Here is a 20,189-nt window from a genome sequence, read left to right as displayed (position 1 = left end):
TTTCTCCTTTTCCGTATTTGAAACTGTCTTCTCAAGAATGAGAAACTTTAATGTATTTATTTGATCAACTCTTCTGGATGTCACTTATCTCTTGTTACCATTGAATCCCACACTCCCTATGCGATGCCCTCCTCGCTGGCTTGGGCTCCAACACTCCTAACTATTCCATTGTGCTTAGCTTGGTTGGGCCTTCACACCCTGCTCTGGGCCACCACAGGAGTCCGCTTAATGCCACTGTGGTCATCTATCTTGCTTTAGCTTCACCTAATGGTTTTTGTATTGATCTGATCAAGGAAACAAGAAGAGTACCACTTTATTTTCAAGCATTTGCTAAATACTACTTACCAAGCTCTATATTATTTCATTTTAGTGACATTATGACCCTGAGAAGTAGATATAATTACTTTCTACACATTGGCACTGTGAAGATGAAAGAAATTATGTCATTTGCCAGCATCCATAGCCAATAAGTGGCAGATATGAGGCTGGTCCTATCTCTCTGACTATAACCAATATTCAAATTGGAAGCTGTGGTATATGTTATATATTTCATATCTTTTCAAATGTGTAGAAAAATGGTTCATTTTTAAGGTCAATAATCATTATAGAATTTCTAGTATATAAATCTTTTGGGGATATGAATTCTCAAATGTCTCAATTATAAGCTGAGAAGAGCTCTCTCCATGTAGTATTAATTTGCTAATTAGGCACTTTGAAAAGATTGTACATAAAGAAAATGTTCCCTCATTAATGATGGCATTAAGGATTTCAAAAGGTATTTTATAATTTATACTATTTCATTTCACAATCTTACTTCTCTGCTCTGCTTTGTGGCATATTTTAGTGGTTAAGCTTTTATGTACTGAATCATTCAAAATGCCTCTCCATAATTTAGGAAAAAAAAAGATATGAGAGAATATTTCTCAGGCTGTTTGTCTCCTCTTAAATAATGGTGAACAATTGTAGGAACTTTTCTGAAATAAAAACATGGATTATTTGAAAGAGGCTGGATTTTCAAGCTCCGTTAAAAATCCATTATGATTTCATGGTCAATTTTACAGAAATTTGGCAAGTTTCCTGCCTAATCTAAATATTCTAAATTTCAAGGGAAAAACCTACTCTTTCCCTCTACCCCTGGGTTTTCACACATTTTCTCAAAGACGCATGGAGGCCTTTGACATTCCTGTGCTATTTTCTAGCTTATGTAATGCCTACTGTATGCTGGGCACTGTGTTAGGTAATTTACTCACATTATATCATTTAATCCTCTGCATCTGTTAGATGAATATCTTCTACAGATGAGAGAGTTGAAGTGTAATAATGAGCATGTATCAAGAGGCACCTGGCTGGCTCAGTCAGTAGAGCATAAGACTCTTGATCTCAGGATCCCGAGTTGAAGCCCCATGTTGGTTAAAAAAAAAAAAGCATAGCAGCACTCTCAACAATAGCCAAATTATGGAAAGAGCCTAAATGTCCATCAACTGATGAATGGATAAAGAAATTGTGGTTTATATACACAATGGAGTACTACGTGGCAATGAGAAAGAATGAAATATGGCCCTTTGTAGCAATGTGGATGGAACTGGAGAGTGTTATGCTAAGTGAAATAAGCCATACAGAGAAAGACAGATACCATATGTTTTCACTCTTATGTGGATCCTGAGAAATTTAACAGAAACCCATGGGGGAGGGGAAGGGAAAAAAAAAAAAAGAGGTTAGAGAGGGAGAGAGCCAAAGCAAAAGAGACTCTTAAAAACTGAGAACAGGGGCGCCTGGGTGGCTCAGTCGGTTGAGTGTCCGACTTCAGCTCAGGTCACGATCTCGCAGTCCGTGGGTTCGAGTCCCACGTCAGGCTCTGGGCTGATGGCTCAGAGCCTGGAGCCTGCTTCCGATTCTGTGTCTCCCTTTCTCTCTGCCCCTCCCCCGTTCATGCTCTGTCTCTCTCTGTCTCAAAAATAAATAAACGTTAAAAAAAATTTTTTTTTAAATAAAAAAAAAACAAAACTGAGAACAAACTGAGGGTTGATGGGGGGTGGGAGGGAGGGGAGGGTGGGTGATGGGTATTGAGAAGGGCACCTTTTGGGATGAGCACTGGGTGTTGTATGGAAACCAATTTGACAATAAATTTCATATATTGAAAAAATAAATTTAAAAAAAGGATGTATCGAGCATTTCTTATACGTGAAGTGTTGTACTATTGCTTTGTGCAAACTATCTCATTGAATTCTCACAACTATTTGTATATGTTGAATCTCTATAATTATTCCAACCCATGCTTCTGGACATCACCAATCCCTCCTTACCGTGGCATCCCACACTGTCTATGCAAATGCCCCCCTCACTGGCTTGGGGTACAGTATATCTAGACAAGCCACAAGACAAGGCTGACCAGAGTGGAAAGGAGAAGGAGTCTGATTAATTTCTCAGAATGGGAATGGTGAGAGTGATTCCTAAGTACTGACAAAACCTCATCAATACCCTGTTGTCTCTCTGTCATTACCTTTATCCTGTCACAGGGCCTGACCCATGTCATTTGTGTTTCTCCAGTTGTGATCAACAGATCAGTTTCTGGGCAGTGGCAGACCAGTGCCGGGAGACATTCTCCTCTGAAGAATTTTCCATAGGAAGGTGACTACCTATTTAACTCACTCCTCTCCCTCCTGCTCTGGCTGCAAAGGGCAAGACAGAATTGGAAACTTCCCTGATGCTCCCTCCACTCTTCTCCCCAGTTCCTCTCAGAGAGGGTGGGATGGGTAAGCCCCTCTGTTTCTAGCAACCAAACACTGGATTCGACAGAGATGGAGACCTGGTGATTGGGAGCTTTTCTTTTATGTGTCATTGAGAGCAGTTTCACCGAATGAAAATTGTTTAGGCAACATCCCTACCAGGCCTGTAATGTTTATAAGTAAGTAAATGTCTCTGGCATTTTGTTTGAATGGGCTGGTTTTCTTCATCGTGCTCATAGAAAACCCAGAATAAACATGTTGCTCCCTACCTTTTTATCTCGAAGTGTCCTTAAACTTCCGTGCATCAAATTGAACCCCCAAACTGAAGATGCAAACCATCCCATTCCCCTTGCTCCTTTCCCAGGGCCTTCCCCTTGCAGCTTGGTACCCTCCCAGGAGGCCTAGAGCAGGGCGATATCATGAGAGCATTTGTGAGTACCTGAGCCCAGCACTGGAACTGCCCTGAAGTGTCTGGGCCTCAGTACAATGTGTTTGGAATAGAAGCTGCTGGAGGTTGTCTGTTCTATGCACCTAAGTCCAAGCCACTCCTCATTCTTCCTGGGATGTGGAGGTGGGATGACTCACTTCTCTTTTTGAATTTCTTGCTGGGTGTGTTCAGCCACTTCGGTCCAGACAGGTTGCCAGGAGTGGCTGGTTGTTGAGTTATCTGAGTCTGTGAGCCAAGTTCAGCAACCTGAATGCCTCATTTTTCAGAGCCTAGGAATATCTCTCAGCAGAGGATCAATGTTATCCTTGTTTGGGGACAGAATAAGCTCAGTGATTTCTGTATGATGACCTGGGAAAAGCGGTCTTCTTCACAAATTCCCTGAATGTACGGAGATACTGTTACTGAAATTTCTGAATATATTGTAAATTTGTCAGTTTATTCTTGCAGAGCCATCAGGTTTTTTTTGTTTTTTGTTTTTGGTTTTTTTTTGGTTTTTTTTTGCTTCCAGTATTTTTAAGCTCTGTTATTTGGTGCACAAATAATTAGGATTGCTTTATCTTCTTGATATCTTCTTGACCCTTTATCATTATCTTGACCCTCTGTTATTTGGTGCACAAATAATTAGGATTGCTTTATCTTCTTGATATCTTCTTGACCCTTTATCATTATTAAGTGGCCCTCTTTCCCTGATAATATTCTACACACTGGTGCCTAATTTGGTTGATATTAACATAACCACTTCCACTTTCTTTCGGTTAGTATTAGCATGGTATATTATTTGCCATCTTTTTACTTTTCAGCAATGTTTATTTATATTTATTGGGTGTCTTATAGACAGCATATAGTTGTGTCTTGTTTGTTTGTTTTTTATCCAATCTGGCAATCTCTGACATTTAATTAGGTCTTTTGGGCCATTTATGTTTGTTGCTGTTACTGATGTTTGTGTTTAACACCTTTCTTCCTCTTTTCTATTTGCTTATCTGTTGTTTGCATTCTTTTTCCTCTGATTATACTTTATGTTTAATTAACTATGCTTGTAATTTTGTTTTAGATCCTGATGGATTCTTAGCCAAACATTTACAATACACATCTTTAACATACTACAGTTATTATTATATTACAGTCATGGCAGCTTAAGAACTATATAAAAATACACTTCCATGTATAAAAATACCCCATCCATGCCTTGGTGCTGGTCTTGTCACACGTTTTACTTTGACATAGGTTATAAAACCCACAAATATGTCCTTATTTTCACTTTAAGTTGTCAATTATCTCCTGCAGATATTTAAATATTAAGGGATAAAAGTCTTACATTTGTCTCTGTATTTACCATTTTCCAGATGTCCATCTGCTATAGTTTCCTCGTGGTTATGGGACCTCTTTTAACATTTGCAGCGCAGCTCCATTGGTAATGAACTCCTTCCCCTTTTGTGGGCGAAAGTAATAAGAGAGTAAGGTGAATATGTATTTCACTTTTGCTTTTGAAATTTATTTCTGATGGGTAAATTGTAGATTGGCACTTAAAAAAATTGTTTTAATGCTTTAAAGAAGTTGCTTTCTTCTGTTGTGTTTTTTTCCCTCTGATACCTCTGTTGTAATTCTTATGACAGAATGAGAATAATGTATCCTTTTCCTTTCTGCTTATGATATTTTCCCTTTATCACTGGATTTAAGCAATTTGATAATGGTGTGACTTTGTATAGTTTTCTTCACGATTCTTATGCCTTGGGTTCACTGAGCTGCTTTAGATCTGTGAGTGTTACACCATTCACTAAACTGTGAAATTATCAGCTAGAATTTTTTCACAAAAAAATTTAGCACTATCTCAAAACCATGCACAGTAGTTAATCTACAATAAAGTCAAAGATGGATAGGTAATGCTCGTGAGTACAATGCATTTAATTTGTGTACTTAAGACATATCACTCAGACTGATGCAACAATGGGTGATTTATTACTATGAACTGTAAATTGTGATTACAAACATCAGGGCTCAGGGGTGAAACAGTGGCAGTGGCTAAAGAAGGAAGGTAATCTATACTGTATTCATTTTACATTAAAAATAATGGTTTTTTTTCATACCTATTTTTGAGGGCTGCTATATCAGTTTAGAGTTTTCCTCCAACTTTCTGAAACCATTACAGAAAACAGAGTTTTTGTGTCATGAAAGGGGTGTCTGGGAAACATAACTTTCATTACTTAAACCAGCTTAGTTCAAGACAAACTCAGATAGTTTATGAGCCTAGTGCCAACATGGTAGAAACTCATGGTACTGAAATGTCTGTAATTTTCCTTTAGTTAAAAAAAAAAAAAAAGAACAAAACACATTACACAGATTGATGAAGAATAAGATAACAGAGTTACTGATTTTCAAACCAGGTCAACTGTGATGAAAACAGTTTTAGTAAAGACCAGGGAACTTCAGAAGATATACAGAAGGAAGATATAGGAAAAATTTTGGCACACAAGTATGAATAATCACTATATATGTGCGACTATAATTAGCAAAGAAAATGAAGCATATTCTGTGAATTCCAGGAAGGGGTCCCAGTAAGTTCCATGGGGAAATTTATTTTGACCACATCTTCAGTTATGAGACTGTGAATACAGGTCAAAATGGTGACACTGTTCATGAGGAATAGATGATTTTGTCATAAACTGTATGTGATGAGTATCTAACTGAGTATGAAGTTGGCTTTTTCATATTGACCCAGGCTGTGATACCAGAGCTGGCTATAGATGAGAGCAGGTGAGAGGAGGAAAGACAAGGAAGGCTCTAGGGAGGGACAATTGTTTACTTGTTTAAAAACTGTTCGGTATGATTTACATGAGATAGACTATGAAAAATAATCTAAAATATGGAGAAGTGTAGAGAAAAAAATGGAAGCCAAGACACTTTCTAAGTATTGATTCTCAAATCACTGATAGCAAAAAAGTTTGGAAAATTTTGCAGATGTGTTGGAGAAAAGGAGAGAATTAGAGAGGGTGGGGAAAATGATGCTCTAACCTAACTGGAGCTCTCTGAACACAGCTTTGGGGTCAGGCAAACCTACTCCATGGAAGATGTTCATGTCCTCCAAAATTGAAAAAAAAGGAACATGAGAAACTTCCCAGAAATTGAACTTTAGAAAGATGCAACAGAAACTATGCCTTGAGTAAAAGGATCAATCCTAGAACAAATATTACATCATTCAAAGAGTTTTGAGCCTTGGGTGCCTGGGTGGCTCAGTTAAGTGTCTGACTCTTGGTTTCAGCTCAGGTCATAAACTCACTCTTTGTGGGATTGAGCCCTGCATCAGGCTCATGCTGACAGCACGGAGCCTGCTTGGGATTCTCTCTCTCCCTCTCTTTCTCTGCTCCCCGCAACTCATGTTCTCTCTCTCTCTCTCTCTCTCTCTCTCTCTCAAAATAAATAAATAAACTTACAAAAAAAGTTTTGAGCCTTTCACTTTGTGATAGAACTTTTTCTCCCTGTAAAAACAGATGTGATCAAGAAACTGGGGCTCCTGGGTGGCTCAATTGGTTGAGCGTCTGACTCCAGCTCAGATCATGATCTCGCGGTCTGTGAGTTCAAGCCCCGCACTGGGCTCTGGGCTGACAGCTCAGAGCCTGGATCCTGCTTCATATTCTGGGTCTCCCTCTCTCTCTGCCCTCTCCCACTCATGCTGTCTCTCTCTGTCTCTCAAAAATAAATAAACACTAAAAAAAATTTAAAAAAAAAGAGAAAAAAGAAACTGTATCACCATTTACCCCTTCACTATAATAAAATATGTAATAAGTTTTGCTTAATATGAGTTATTTAGCTACATTTGATAAATTAAGTATAGGCATACTTCATTTTATTGTGCCTCACAGATACTGAGTTTCTTACAAATTGAAAGTTCGTGGCAACCCTGTTTACCAGCACCATTTATCACAGCATCTGCTCACTTCATATCTCTGTGTCACGTCTTGGTAATTCCTGCAATATTTTAAAAGTTTTCATTATTTTTACACTTGTTATAGTAATCTGTGATCAGTGATCTTTGATGCTACTATTGCCCTTGTTTGGGGGAGCCACAAACCACGCCCCTGTAAGAGCATAAAGTTAATCAATAAATGCTATATATGTTCTGATTGCTCCAGCCACTGGCTGTTCCCCTGTCTCTCTCCCTCTCCTGGGGCCTCCCTATTCCCTGAGACACAACAATATTGAAATTAAGCCAATTAATAAGCCTACAATGGCTTCTAAGCATTCAAGTGAAAGGAAGAGCCCCATCCCACATCTCTCCCTTTAAATCAAAAGCTAGCAATGGTTAAGCTTGGGAAGACATGTTGAAAGCTGAGATAGGCCAAAAGGTAAGCCTCTTGCATCAAACAGTCAAGTTGTGAATGCAAAGGGAAGGTTCTTAAAGAAAACTAAAATTGCTCCTCCCGTGAACACATGAGTGATAAGAAAGTGAAAGAGCTTTATTGCTGAGATGGAGAAAGTTTGAGTGGTCTGAACAAAAGGTCAAACCAGCCATTCCCTTAAGCCAAAACCTAATCCAGAGTCACCGAGGCCCTAACTCTCTTCAATTCCATGAAGGCTGAAAGAGGTGAGGATGCTGCAGAAGAAAAGTTTGAAGCTAGCAGAGGTTAACTCATGAGGTTTCGGGAAAGAAGACGTTTCCGTAACATCAAAGTGCAAGGTGAAGCAGCAAGTGCTGACGTAGAAGCTACAGCAAGCCATCCAGAAAGTCTAGCTAAGGTAGTTAGTGAAGGTGGCTACACTAAACAACAGATTTTCAATGTGGATGAAACCACCTTTTCTTGGAAAAAGATGCTAAGACTTTCATAGCTAGAGAGAAGTCAATGCCTGGCCTCAAAGCTTCAAAGGACAGACTGACTTTCTTGTTAGAGGTAATGCAACTAGTGACTTTAAGTTGAAGCCAATGCTCATTTACCATTTTGAAAATCCTAAGGTCCTTAAGAATTATGCCAATATACTCCTGCCTCTGCTCTATAAATAGAACAACAAATCCTGAATGAAAGTACGTCTGTTTACAACATGGTTTACTGAATATTTTAAGCCCACTGTTGAGGCCTCCTGTTCAGAAAAAAGACTCCTTTCAAAATGTTACTGTTCAGTGACGATACACCCATCACCCGAGAACTCGGATGGAGTACAACAAATTTAATGTTTTCATCAATGGGTGTCATCCATTCTGTATCTCGCGGATTAAGAAGTCATTTCAACTTGGGGCGCCTGGGTGGCTCAGTCAGTTAAGTGTCTGACTTCAGCTTAGGTCATGATCTCATGGCTTGTGTGTTGGAGCCCCGCCTCAGGCTCTGTGCTGACAGCTCAGAGCCTGGAGCCTGCTTCAGATTCTGTGTCCCTCTCTGGCTCTGCCCCTCCCCCACTCATGCGCTTGCATTCTCTCTCTCTCTCTCTCTCTCTCTCTCTCAAGGATAAATAAAACATTTGAAAAATTTAAAAAAAGAAGTCATTTCAACTTTCAAGTCTTACTATTTAAGAAATACATTCCATAAGGCTATAGCTGCAATAGAGAGTGATTCCTCTAATGGGTCTGGGCAAAGTCAATGGAAAACCTTCTGGAAAAGATTCACCATTCTACAAAAATTAACTACTGGGACCTCATCAAAATAAAAAGCTTCCACACAGCAAAGGAAACAATCAGCAAAACTAAAAGGCAACCGACAGAATGGGAGAAGACATTTGCAAATGACATATCAGATAAAGGATTAACATCCAAAATCTATAAAGAACTTCTCAAACTCAACACCCAAAAAACAAATAATCCAGTGAAGAAATGGGCAAAAGACATGAATAGACACTTCTCCAAGGAAGACATCCAGGTGGTCAACCGACATATGAAAAAATGCTCAACATCACTCATCATCAGGAAAATACAAATCAAAACCACAATGAGATACCACCTCACACCTGTCAGAATGGCTAACATTAACAACTGAGGCAACAACAGATGTTGGCAAGGATGTGGAGAGAGAGGATATGTTTTGCATTGTTGGTGGGAATGCAAGCTGGTGCAGCCACTCTGGAAAACAGTATGGAGGTTCCTCAAAAAACTAAAAAGAGAACTACCCTACGACCCAGCAATTGCACTACTAGGCATTTATCCACGGGATACAGGTGTGCTGTTTCGAAGGGACACGTGCACCCCCATGTTTATAGCAACACTATCAATAATAGTCAAAGTATGGAAAGAGCCCAAATGTCCATCGATGGATAAATGGATAAAGAAGATGTGGTATACACACACACACACACACATACACACACACACACACACACACACACACAATGCAGTATTACTCGGCAATCAAAAAGAATGAAATCTTGCCATTTGCAACTACATGGCTGGACCTGGAGGGTATGATGCTAAGTGAAATTAGTCAGTCAGAGAGAGACCAAAATCATATGACTTCACTCATATGAGGACTTTAAGAGACAAAACAGATGAACATAAGGGAAGGGAAACAAAAATAATATAAAAACAGGGAGGGGGACAAAATAGAAGAGACTCATAAATATGGAGAACAAACAGAGGATTACTGGAGGGATTGTGGGAGAGAGGATGGGCTAAGTGGGTAAGGGGTATTAAGGAATCTACTCCTGAAATCATTGTTTCACTATATGCTAACTAATTTGGATGTAAATTTTAAAAAATAAAAAATAAAATAAAATAAAAAAGATTCACCATTCTAGATCCCATTAAGAACGTTGTGATTCATGGGAAGAGGTCAAAATATCAATGTGAAAAGGAGTTCAGAAGTTGATTCTAGCCCTCGTGGATGACTTTGAGGGGTTCAAGCCTTCAGTGGAGGAAGTCACTGCAGGTATGGTGGAGATAGCAAGAGAACTAGAATTAGAACTGGAGCCTGAAGATGTGATTGAATTGCTACAGTTGAATGGATGAGAAAAAGAAGCAGCTTAAGGATGAGCAAAGAAAGTGGTTTCTTGGAATGTAATGTACTCCTGGTGAAATGCTGTGAAGATTGTTGAAATGACAACAAAAGATTTAGAATATTACATAAACTTAAGTTGATAAGGCAGCAGCAGGGTTTGAAACAGTTGATTCCAATTTTTTAAAAAAACTTGTGGGTAAAATGATATTAAGCAACATTGCATACTACAAAGAAACTGTTCATGAAAGAATCAATCAATGTGACAAACTTCATTTTTGTCTTATTTTAAGAAATTGCCACCACCACTCCAACCTTCAGTAACCACCACCCTGATCAGTCAGCAGCTATCAACAGTGAGGCAAGACCCTACACCAGCAAGATTATAACTCACTGAATGCTCAGATGATGGTTAGCATTTTTTAGCAATAAAGTATTTTAAAATTAAGGTATATACATTTTTTAGACATAATGTTATGATTTAGTTACACTACAGTATAAACTAGGTTTTACATGCACTGGAAAACCAAAAAACTCATTTGACTTGCTTTATTGCAATATTTTCTTTATTGTTGTGGTTTGGAACTGAACCTGCAATACCTCTAAGGTATGCTTGTAACTCCACTTTTTATTTTCTATAGGATTTAAGAGACAAATGGATAAAACATAATAAATCTATGTTAATAGGTTCACAATATATAAAGTTTAATTTGTAGCATCGATAACAAAGGAGAGGTAGAGCTGTAAGGAAATAGAGTTTTTGTATATGACTGGAAGTAAATTGGTATCAATTCAAAATAGATTGTTATAACTTTAGGATGTTATATGTAATCCCCAGGGTAACCACAAAAAAGTACCTATAAAATATACACCAAAGGAAATGAGAAGGGAATAAAAACATGTAAATACAAAAAAATTAACTAAACATAAAGAAAAATAGTAATGAAACAAGGAACAAAAAACTGTAAGACATAGAAAAAACAAATGACAAGATGGCAGAAGTATGTGCTATCTTACCAGCAATTACTTTAAATGTAAATGGATTAAACTCCCCAATCAAAAGGTAGAGATTGACAAAATGGTTAAAAAATGATACAAGTATATGCAGTCCACAAGACACAAGAATGTGTAAGTGAAAGGATGGGAAAAAGATATCCATGCAAATAGTAACTAAAAGAGAGTGGGGTGGCTATACTAATATCAGATAAAATAGACTTTAAGTCAAAAACTGTCATTAGAGACAAAGAAAGGGGCACCTGGGTGGCTCAGTCAGTTGAGCATCCGACTGACTCATGCCATTATCTCACAATTCATGAGTTCTGTGCTGTCAGCACAGAGCCCGCTTCAGATCCTCTGTCCCCCTCTCTCTCTGCCCCTCCTCTGCTTGCTCCCATATGCTCTCTCTCAAAAATAAGTAAACATATTTTTAAAAAAAGAGTGTCAAAGGACATTATATATTGATAAAAGGATCAATTTACCAAGAAGATATGATAATTACACACATATATGCACCAAACATACCTCCAAACTATATGAAGCAAATATTGTTAGAATCAGAGACAGAAATAGATCTGCAACAATAGTAGGGAACTTCAATACCTCAATAATGTATAAAACAACCAGACAGAATATCAATGGGAAATAGAGGACTTGAACACCACCAAAGCGTCAAATACATCTAACAGACACATCGAACATTCCAACAACAACCGAAAATACTTTTCTTAAGTGCACATGGGTTGTTTTTCAGGACAGACCATATGTTTGACCACAAAACAATGGTTAAGAAGTATTAAAAAACTAAAATTTCACAAAGTGTCTTTCTAATTACAATGAAATGAAACAAAAAACTAATAGCAGAAGGAAAACCAAAAATTCACAAGTATGTAGTAATTAAACACCCCACTTTAAGCAACTAATGGGTCAAAGAAGAAATTGCAAAGGATATTAGAAAATATTTTGAGACAAATGAAAACAAAACACACGTTAAAACTTACAGAATACAATAAAAGACAATACTAAAAAGACAATTTATAGCTGTAAATGCTTATGTTAAAAAAGAAAGATTTCAATTCAGCAACCTAAATTTACACTTTAAAGGGCTAGAAAAAGAACAATGTAAACTCAAAGCTAGCAGAAAGAATACAATGATAAAGATCAGAGAAGAGAATGATGTAGTTATTTTGGTAAGTGTTCATTTGGTTCTAAAAAGTACAGTATAGGAACTCAGTTATCATTTTCCTTTCTGTTAGAAACTCAACAATATGCATTCAATTTTAAAGCACTTCTCCAGGCAATGAGATATAATTATAGACAAACTAACCTGAAACAGAAATTGTTGTCCACTTTTTCTGGTTGAGCCTGGAGTTGAGAATGGAACAGAGCACAATTTTTGAGTTCAATTACCAGGACTGAAGTTTCACTAGAGAATAGGCCTTTCCCATTTACTCCGTCATTTTCAGAGGGTGCCTTTAAATTATGTCCTTGGAGGTTTCCAGCTTGCCTCAGGCTCTGGGTACCACTTTGCAGCTTTACACACCAGATGGACCGAATTGGCATCACTATTCTTGGTGAGAACATGTGAGGAACTTTCCATTCCTGTGAAATGAGAAGGGAACAAGCAGTTCAATTAAGAAATCAAATGTTTTGATTCTAGTTTGAGTATTTTGAATATGATGCACCAAACAGAAGGACTGCCTAACTCCTAACTCCTATATAACTTAGGAAGAAAACAATGATTTTATGAATAATTTTATCAAAATTAATGATTACCCCAAGGAATCAAAATTAGTAGAGGGGCACCTGGATGGTTCAGTTGGTTGAGTGTCTGACTTCAGCTCAGGTCATGGTCTCACAGTGCCTGAGTTCAAGCCCCACATTGGGCTCGCTGCTATCAGCATAGAGCCCACCTTGGATCCTCTGTTCCCCTCTCTCTCTGTCCCTCCCCCTGCTCATTCTCTCTCTCTCAAAAATGAATAAACGTTTATTTTTTTAAAGTAGTAGAAAAAGACAAGAACAAGAAAATTTAAAGACCCGAGATAATTGAAATTTTGGAGAAAATAAGATAATAATGAGAAACTGAGCATAAGAATTCATAGCAATTTCAGAAGCACACCAAAAGCCAGTTGAATGGCACAGCTCTGATCAAAAGTCCTTACACTACCCACAGAAGTCAAATTGTCAAAGTAGATCCCTAGAAATTATACACTTTACTTAATAGCGTATCAGCCTTGCCCAGGGGCCATGCTAATCTTTGCATTATTCCAATTTTAGTACATATGCTGCCGAAGTGAGCACTGCTGTATACTTAATAGCAAGTTTTACTAATAATTAGTGAAGGATACAAGCAAAAGGCAAGCACAAAGATAGCGATATCTATCTCTGGAGGAGTCCAAACTATCATCTGTGCCTCCAAAAAATAGATTTTTGCACTGGGATATAAGAGATGAATATTCACTGTGTGTGTTGTACAGTTTGCCTGAGGAAGCTGTTTAAGTTCAGAGCCTCTTAGTTTTTACATCCATCAGTTACACAGGGAACCTATGTGACTAACTTCTGTTCTCTGAGTTATGACCCCTAATCCATAAATTCCAGGTTAGTTTATAATAAGCAATGCAAAAATGCTCCTAAAAACATTCTTAGATGAGAACTTCTTTGGTTATCTTCCTACTTGTAAATTCCATCAGAGTGGAGGAGAGAGTTACAGAGCTATTTTTAATTCTTTATTATTTATTTATTTATTTATTTATTTATTTATTTATTTGCAGGGACCTGCATGAATTGCAGTAATGACAGTGGCAGGGAGAGTGAATTCACTGAGAGTGAATTAGAATATGTCAGAACATCCAGAGCTCCCCAGACACCATACTGTGCATTGTGGAATGTGGCTTCTCTTAAGGTTCTTGGGGAAAGACAATGACACATTTCTGAGTATGCATGAAAGGAACACTGGGCTCCAGTGAGAATGTTTCTGACCCTCACCTCTCTTAACCATCCTCTGGGCTCATAGTTCTTCATAATCTAGAACTTCTTTTAATATATCTTCCAGCTGTCATCTCTGTCTACACTGAGGATCAGTGGGGCATGCAATGCAAAGCAGGGAGCAAAGAAAGCTAAAGGCAGCAGGCATGACAGATGGGATGAATATACTTAGAGTAAATTATAAATACAAATGATATATTGATCAGTTTGCATCTGATAAAATTGAAGCATGTTTCAATATATGCAGTACATTGGACTTGAGTGAGGCAGAAAATTATAAACAATGGGGGTAAATTAGAGGAAGCATTCAGAGACACACAGATGTTCCAATGGCTCTTGATATTCACATTTCCAAACTTGGATTTTATATACTATCTTCTCAAAAGAACAAAACAATAAGCTCAATCACATACAAAAATATCATATATCATAAAGGTGATGCTTCATACCAGCCTAGGAAAGATGAAATGTTCAATAATTAGACTTGAGACTTGAGACTACTGGATGGCCCTAGGGAGGAACATTTCACTCATATTGCATAGTTTACTGTAGAATAACTTCAAATAGATAAACAATTTAAGAGTTAAGGTTAAAATGTACTAAAGAAAATTAAAAGTTAAAAAAAAAAAGGTTTTTTTGAGAGAGAGAGAACATGCAAGCAGGGGAGAGGCAGAGGGAGAGAGAGAGAGAATCACAGAGCCCCCACATGGGGCTCAATCTCACGAACCATGAGATCATGACCTGAGCCTCAGACACTTAGCCAACTGAGCCACCCAAGTGCCCCAAGAGTTATTTAAAAATCTTTGTGTGAGAAATGTATTTAAAAGTCTGATTAAAAATGCACCCACAAAAAATACAACCAGTTATCAAAAATTTACAATTAGCAATGTTAAAAAAACATAAAAAATAAAAATTGTAACTTATAGCTCTTACATATTGATGAAAAGATCAACATTATATATGGAACTATTACTTTCCCTCCAAAACTTGTTTCACCAATAGTTATCCCAGAATCTATGAATGGCAATACCATAACTCCAGTTAGATTGGGCCGAAAATCATCAAGTAATTATGAGCCTTCTATTTCTCTTCTGTTCATTTAAGGAAATTCTATTTACTCAACACTCAAGTCTGAATAGCATATGTACATACTATTCTCAGTGTCTGCATGGTGTTCTAACTGACCCTGGGAAAGAGACAGTCAAAACTCTTGATACTTGTTGAATCCAGTATAATAGGAAAGAGTATCAACTTGATATTTTTAGAAAATGTTTCCACATTACCATATGTCAAGCTTCTTTCCCAGTAGCTAGAACTTAGGAAACATTTTCTGGTTTTGAATCCATGTTTACACAGCTCTAAACATTTAACTGGACTGGAATGAACCTAGTAATTATAATGAACACTAAACCTTGAGAATTATATGTCTAAATGATACTCTCAACTTCACAATAACTAGAAAACAAAAATTACCCCATATTATGACTAATTTGGTTCTTGTCTATGAACTAGATATTTTATCATGGAGCCCATGATAGTAGGCTAAATTTTCCATGGAGATCTAACTTAGGCATCAAATATCCTGTGATATTGTTCAGGTTTTGAATTTAAAAATCTAAGGGGATTCAGTTAACTAACTTGAATCCAAAAATAAAAAATTCTGGGGTGCCTGGGTGGTTCAGTGGGTTGAACATCCAACTTCGGCTCAGGTCACGATCTCATGGTTCATGAGCTTAAACCCCACATCTGGCTCTCTGCTGTCAGCATGGAGCCTGCTTAGGATCCTCTGTCCCCCTCTCTCTCTGCTCCTCTTCCACTCCTTCTCTCTCTCTCTCTCTCTCTCTCTCAAAAATAAAGAAACATTAAAAAAATAAAAAATAAATCTAAGGGTATTCAGCATTAGAAAGAAAAGTATTTGGGATAAGGAGAATAATACAATTAGAATAAATCATTCATATCTATATATGCTACACATAATTACAGTGGGTTTGTAAACACTTTAGAGAAATGCATTAAAATTTTTATCCTATATAAATATTTTAAAAATAATATGAAGCAACACATATTCAGAAAATTAATTCAAATGTACAGGAGTTGTCAAATAGGTCATTTATATGGTTAAATTTTTTCTGCCAGTCTTTAATCTTAAATCACATGATTTAAGTGGATTTTGAGAGCTGTGATGTTTGCGATGTTTTTCAAAACATTCAGCACAGTTTCTTAATTATGGCAATAGCAACTTGAGAACTTATCTGGACTTTTCTCTACAGACTCTGTCACTTAAATCAGATGCCAAATAAATATAGCTTCTAATGTCACGAGAGCCACCACGCTAAGGCTAGAGACAACAGGTCTGATTCATGGACCTTTCTGGTCAATAAGGGGTTTGGGTGCCATGAACACAAAGAAGTCATCATACATGAAGTATGAAGTAACCTGTCATACTTATTGGGTGATTTAGTTATCACCCAGTTGCTGCTAGCTTATCATTAGAATCTACCTCATTTCTCTTGATCTCAACTAATGCTCACTAACTCTTACATTACCTCTCTAAGCTTCCAGGCCAACTTTTCCTCCAACAGCCAGCTTTTTAGCTATAGACAAGCCTAAGGCATATGTTCTCTGCCCCTACAAAATATATATTAAATAACACTTACTAAACTGAAAGGCTGCAGCTACCTAAGTCTCTATTTTCCCATGAACAGAATCAAGAAATTTTTATTTAATTCATTTGGCAAATATTTATGGGATACCTACTCTGTGACAAGCATTGTTCTTTTTTAAAAAAAAATTTTTAATGTTTTATTTATTTATTTATTTATTTATTTATTTATTTTTAAATTTTTTTTTTCAACGTTTATTTATTTTTGGGACAGAGAGAGACAGAGCATGAACGGGGGAGGGGCAGAGAGAGAGGGAGACACAGAATCAGAAACAGGCTCCAGGTTCTGAGCCATCAGCCCAGAGCCTGACGCGGGGCTCGAACTCACGGACCGCGAGATCGTGACCTGGCTGAAGCCGGACGCTTAACCGACTGCGCCACCCAGGCGCCCCAATGTTTTATTTATTTTTAAGACAGAGAGAGACAGAGCATGAGTGGGGATGGGGCAGAGAGAGAGGGAGACACAGAATCTGAAGCAGGCTCCAGGCTCTGAGCTGTCAACACAGAGTCCGACGCGGGGCTCGAACTCACAAACTGTGAGATCATGACGTGGGTCAAAGTCGGACGCTCAACCGACTGAGCCACCGGGTGCCCCTGACAGGCATTGTTCTAAGCTTTTGGGACATTTCCAGGAACAGCAATGAGGCCAGAGTACCTTTATCAAACGGCATCGTCTCTGGCCTCCAAAGTACTGCAGCTGGGGCCCCGGCCCTGACTTCTCTTCCGGTGGCAGCATTTGTGAATTGTCCCGGGAGAAGCCACATTCATTTTCAATCTGCTCAGTTTGGGAGGTAGATTCTCATCTGTGTCAGACCCATTGTCAGATTCCCTTTCCTCAAAGGCCTGGCTGAAGACAGAGCACTCTTCCTCGATGTTAGGTGGTAGTAGTCACCTGTGGCTTCCAGCATAAAACCACTTGTGTTGAGGACAAGGGTTTCTTGTCCTCCTCCTCCTCATCTTCCTCATCTTCCACCCTGAACAGACACTTCTGCCCACGGGTCGTGGGTTTCAAGCTTATTGGTCTCAGCATGGAGACAGCACTTGTCCAGTCCAGACAACTCGGGGAGGTCTGAAATTCTGAAGGCAGGATACAACCATAGACCCCACCCCTTTTGCTTTGGGTTTGTTTTGTAATCCTATGTGATCCCAGAAACCCTTGATACAAGCCAATGGAAAGGAGCCTAAGATTATATACCTAAGTGAAAATGCTAAAAATGAGGAAATATGGAAATAGCCAACAAATACAGATATTAAAGCAGGTTATTCCAAATAATCTCATTGCTTTATAACCATAATAATATGAAGATCCTTTTCCAAAAGACCTGAACCTCAGAACACTACCAACTACTGTTAAAAAATACAAAGTAGATGGGGTGCTTGGGTGGCGCAGTTGGTTAAGCATCTGGCTCTTGATCTCAGCTCAGGTCATGATCTCACAGTTTGTGAGTTTGAACCCCTCATTGGGCTCTGCGCTGATGGCATGGAGCCTGCTTGGGATTCTCTCTCTCTCTCTCTCTCTCTCTCTCTCTCTCTCTCTCTCTCTCTTTCTCTCTCTCTCTCTCGCTGCCCTTCCCCCTCTTGTGCTCTTTCTCTCTTAAAATAAATAAATAAGTAAATAAATAAATAAACATTAAAAAATATATAAAGTAGGTTGCACCTTCATATTCTGATCTCTCACTGAAATACTTTTCATTTATAATGCTACAAATTTTGTGTTTTTTTCATCTACAATGTGATTTTTTGTTGACTTGTTTCATTGTAGATAAGTACCACACAGTGAAGTGCAAACAATTTAAGTGAATTGCTTGATGAGTTTTAAGAAATACATACCCAAATACAGAAAATTTTCATCAATTCCTTTATGTCTCTTCCAGTTAACCCACTCACTGAGACAACTACTGCTCTGACTTTTTTAAAACTTTAATTCCAGGGGCGCCTGGGTGGCGCAGTCGGTTAAGCGTCTGACTTCAGCCAGGTCACGATCTCGCGGTCCGTGAGTTCGAGCCCCGCGTCGGGCTCTGGGCTGATGGCTCAGAGCCTGGAGCCTGTTTCCGATTCTGTGTCTCCCTCTCTCTCTGCCCCTCCCGCGTTCATGCTCTGTCTCTCTCTGTCCCAAAAATAAAAATTAAAAAAACGTTGAAAAAAAAAAAAAAAAAAGAAACTTAATGGAATTTGCCCTTTAAAAAAAAAAAAAAAAAAAAAAAAACTTTAATTCCAGTATAGGTAACATACAGTGTTATGTTAGTTTTGGGTGTACAAATCTGATTTCTTATACCAGAGATTAATTGAGCCTATTTCAGGACATCATATAAATGGAGTCATATATATCTTACTTTAAGCTGGTATCACACTCTCTTGATACTGTAGCTTTAACAGAAAGTATTGAAATTGAGTAGGAAGCTCTCCAAATTTATGTTTCCTTTTCAAGAATGTTTTGACTTGTTTACGTTTTTTGTATTTCCATATGAATTTTAGAATCAGCTTGCCAAATTCTACAAAAGCGAACAAACAAAAATTGCCTGCTGAGATTTAGATAGGGATTATGTCAAATGTATAGACCAGTTTGGGGAAACTTGGGATCTTGAGTCTTCTGCCCAACCAACCAGATACAGTTTTCCATTTATTTGGGTTCTTTTTATTTCTCTCAGTAGTGTTCTATAGTGTTCAGTGTATAGGTTTTGCATATATTTTATTAGGTATATTTATATTGCATATTTTAATGCTATTACTGGTGCTGGTTTTTTTGTTTTTGTTTTTGTTTTTTAAGTAAGCTTCATGCCCAATACCGAGCTCAACGCAGAGGTTGAACTCACGACCCTGAGATCAAGACCTGAGCTGAGATCGAGTTGGACGCTTAGCCAACTGAGCCACCCAGATGACCCTAGCACTGTTTTTAAATTTGGTTTCTGTTTGTTGTTACTATGTAGATATACATTGATTTTTGTATTTTGATCTTTCACAGGAATTGTCCCTTTCATCCAAGCTATCAGGTTTACCGGCATTAAGATGTTCATAATATTTTCTTATTATTTGGATGTCTGCAGAATCTGTAGTTATGTGACTTCTGTCACTTCTGATTCCGATCGTTTTCTCTCTTTTATCCTGATGAGACTGTGACTCACATCAATCTTCTCAAAAAGCCAACTTTTGCTTTCTTTTACAGTTGATCCTCCAACAACACAGGTTTGAATTGCATGGGTCTCCTTATACACATATTTTTTCCAATAAATGCAGTATAGCACTAAGATGTTATTTTCTCTTCTTTAGGATATTCTTTTTTTTTAATTTTTTTTTTTTAACATTTATTTATTTTTGAGACAGAGAGAGACAGAGCATGAACGCGGGAGGGGCAGAGAGAGAGGGAGACACAGAATCAGAAACAGGCTCCAGGCTCTGAGCCATCAGCCCAGAGCCCGACGTGGGGCTCGAACTCACCGACCGCGAGATCGTGACCTGGCTGAAGT

General features: G+C 38.1%; 1 non-coding gene across 1 annotated transcript; it reads right to left on the bottom strand.

The window, feature by feature from the left end:
• Nucleotides 1–13,275: 13,275 nt before the first annotated feature.
• Nucleotides 13,276–13,379, bottom strand: LOC122496524. The gene has a single exon (XR_006300846.1). It is a non-coding gene; the product is annotated as a U6 spliceosomal RNA (small nuclear RNA).
• Nucleotides 13,380–20,189: the final 6,810 nt, after the last annotated feature.

This window comes from Prionailurus bengalensis, chromosome A1, assembly GCF_016509475.1.
Source record: "Prionailurus bengalensis isolate Pbe53 chromosome A1, Fcat_Pben_1.1_paternal_pri, whole genome shotgun sequence".
Lineage (NCBI taxonomy): Eukaryota > Metazoa > Chordata > Mammalia > Carnivora > Felidae > Prionailurus > Prionailurus bengalensis.
Note: the sequence above shows the minus strand (reverse complement) of the source record. Positions and strands in the feature narration are given on the sequence as shown.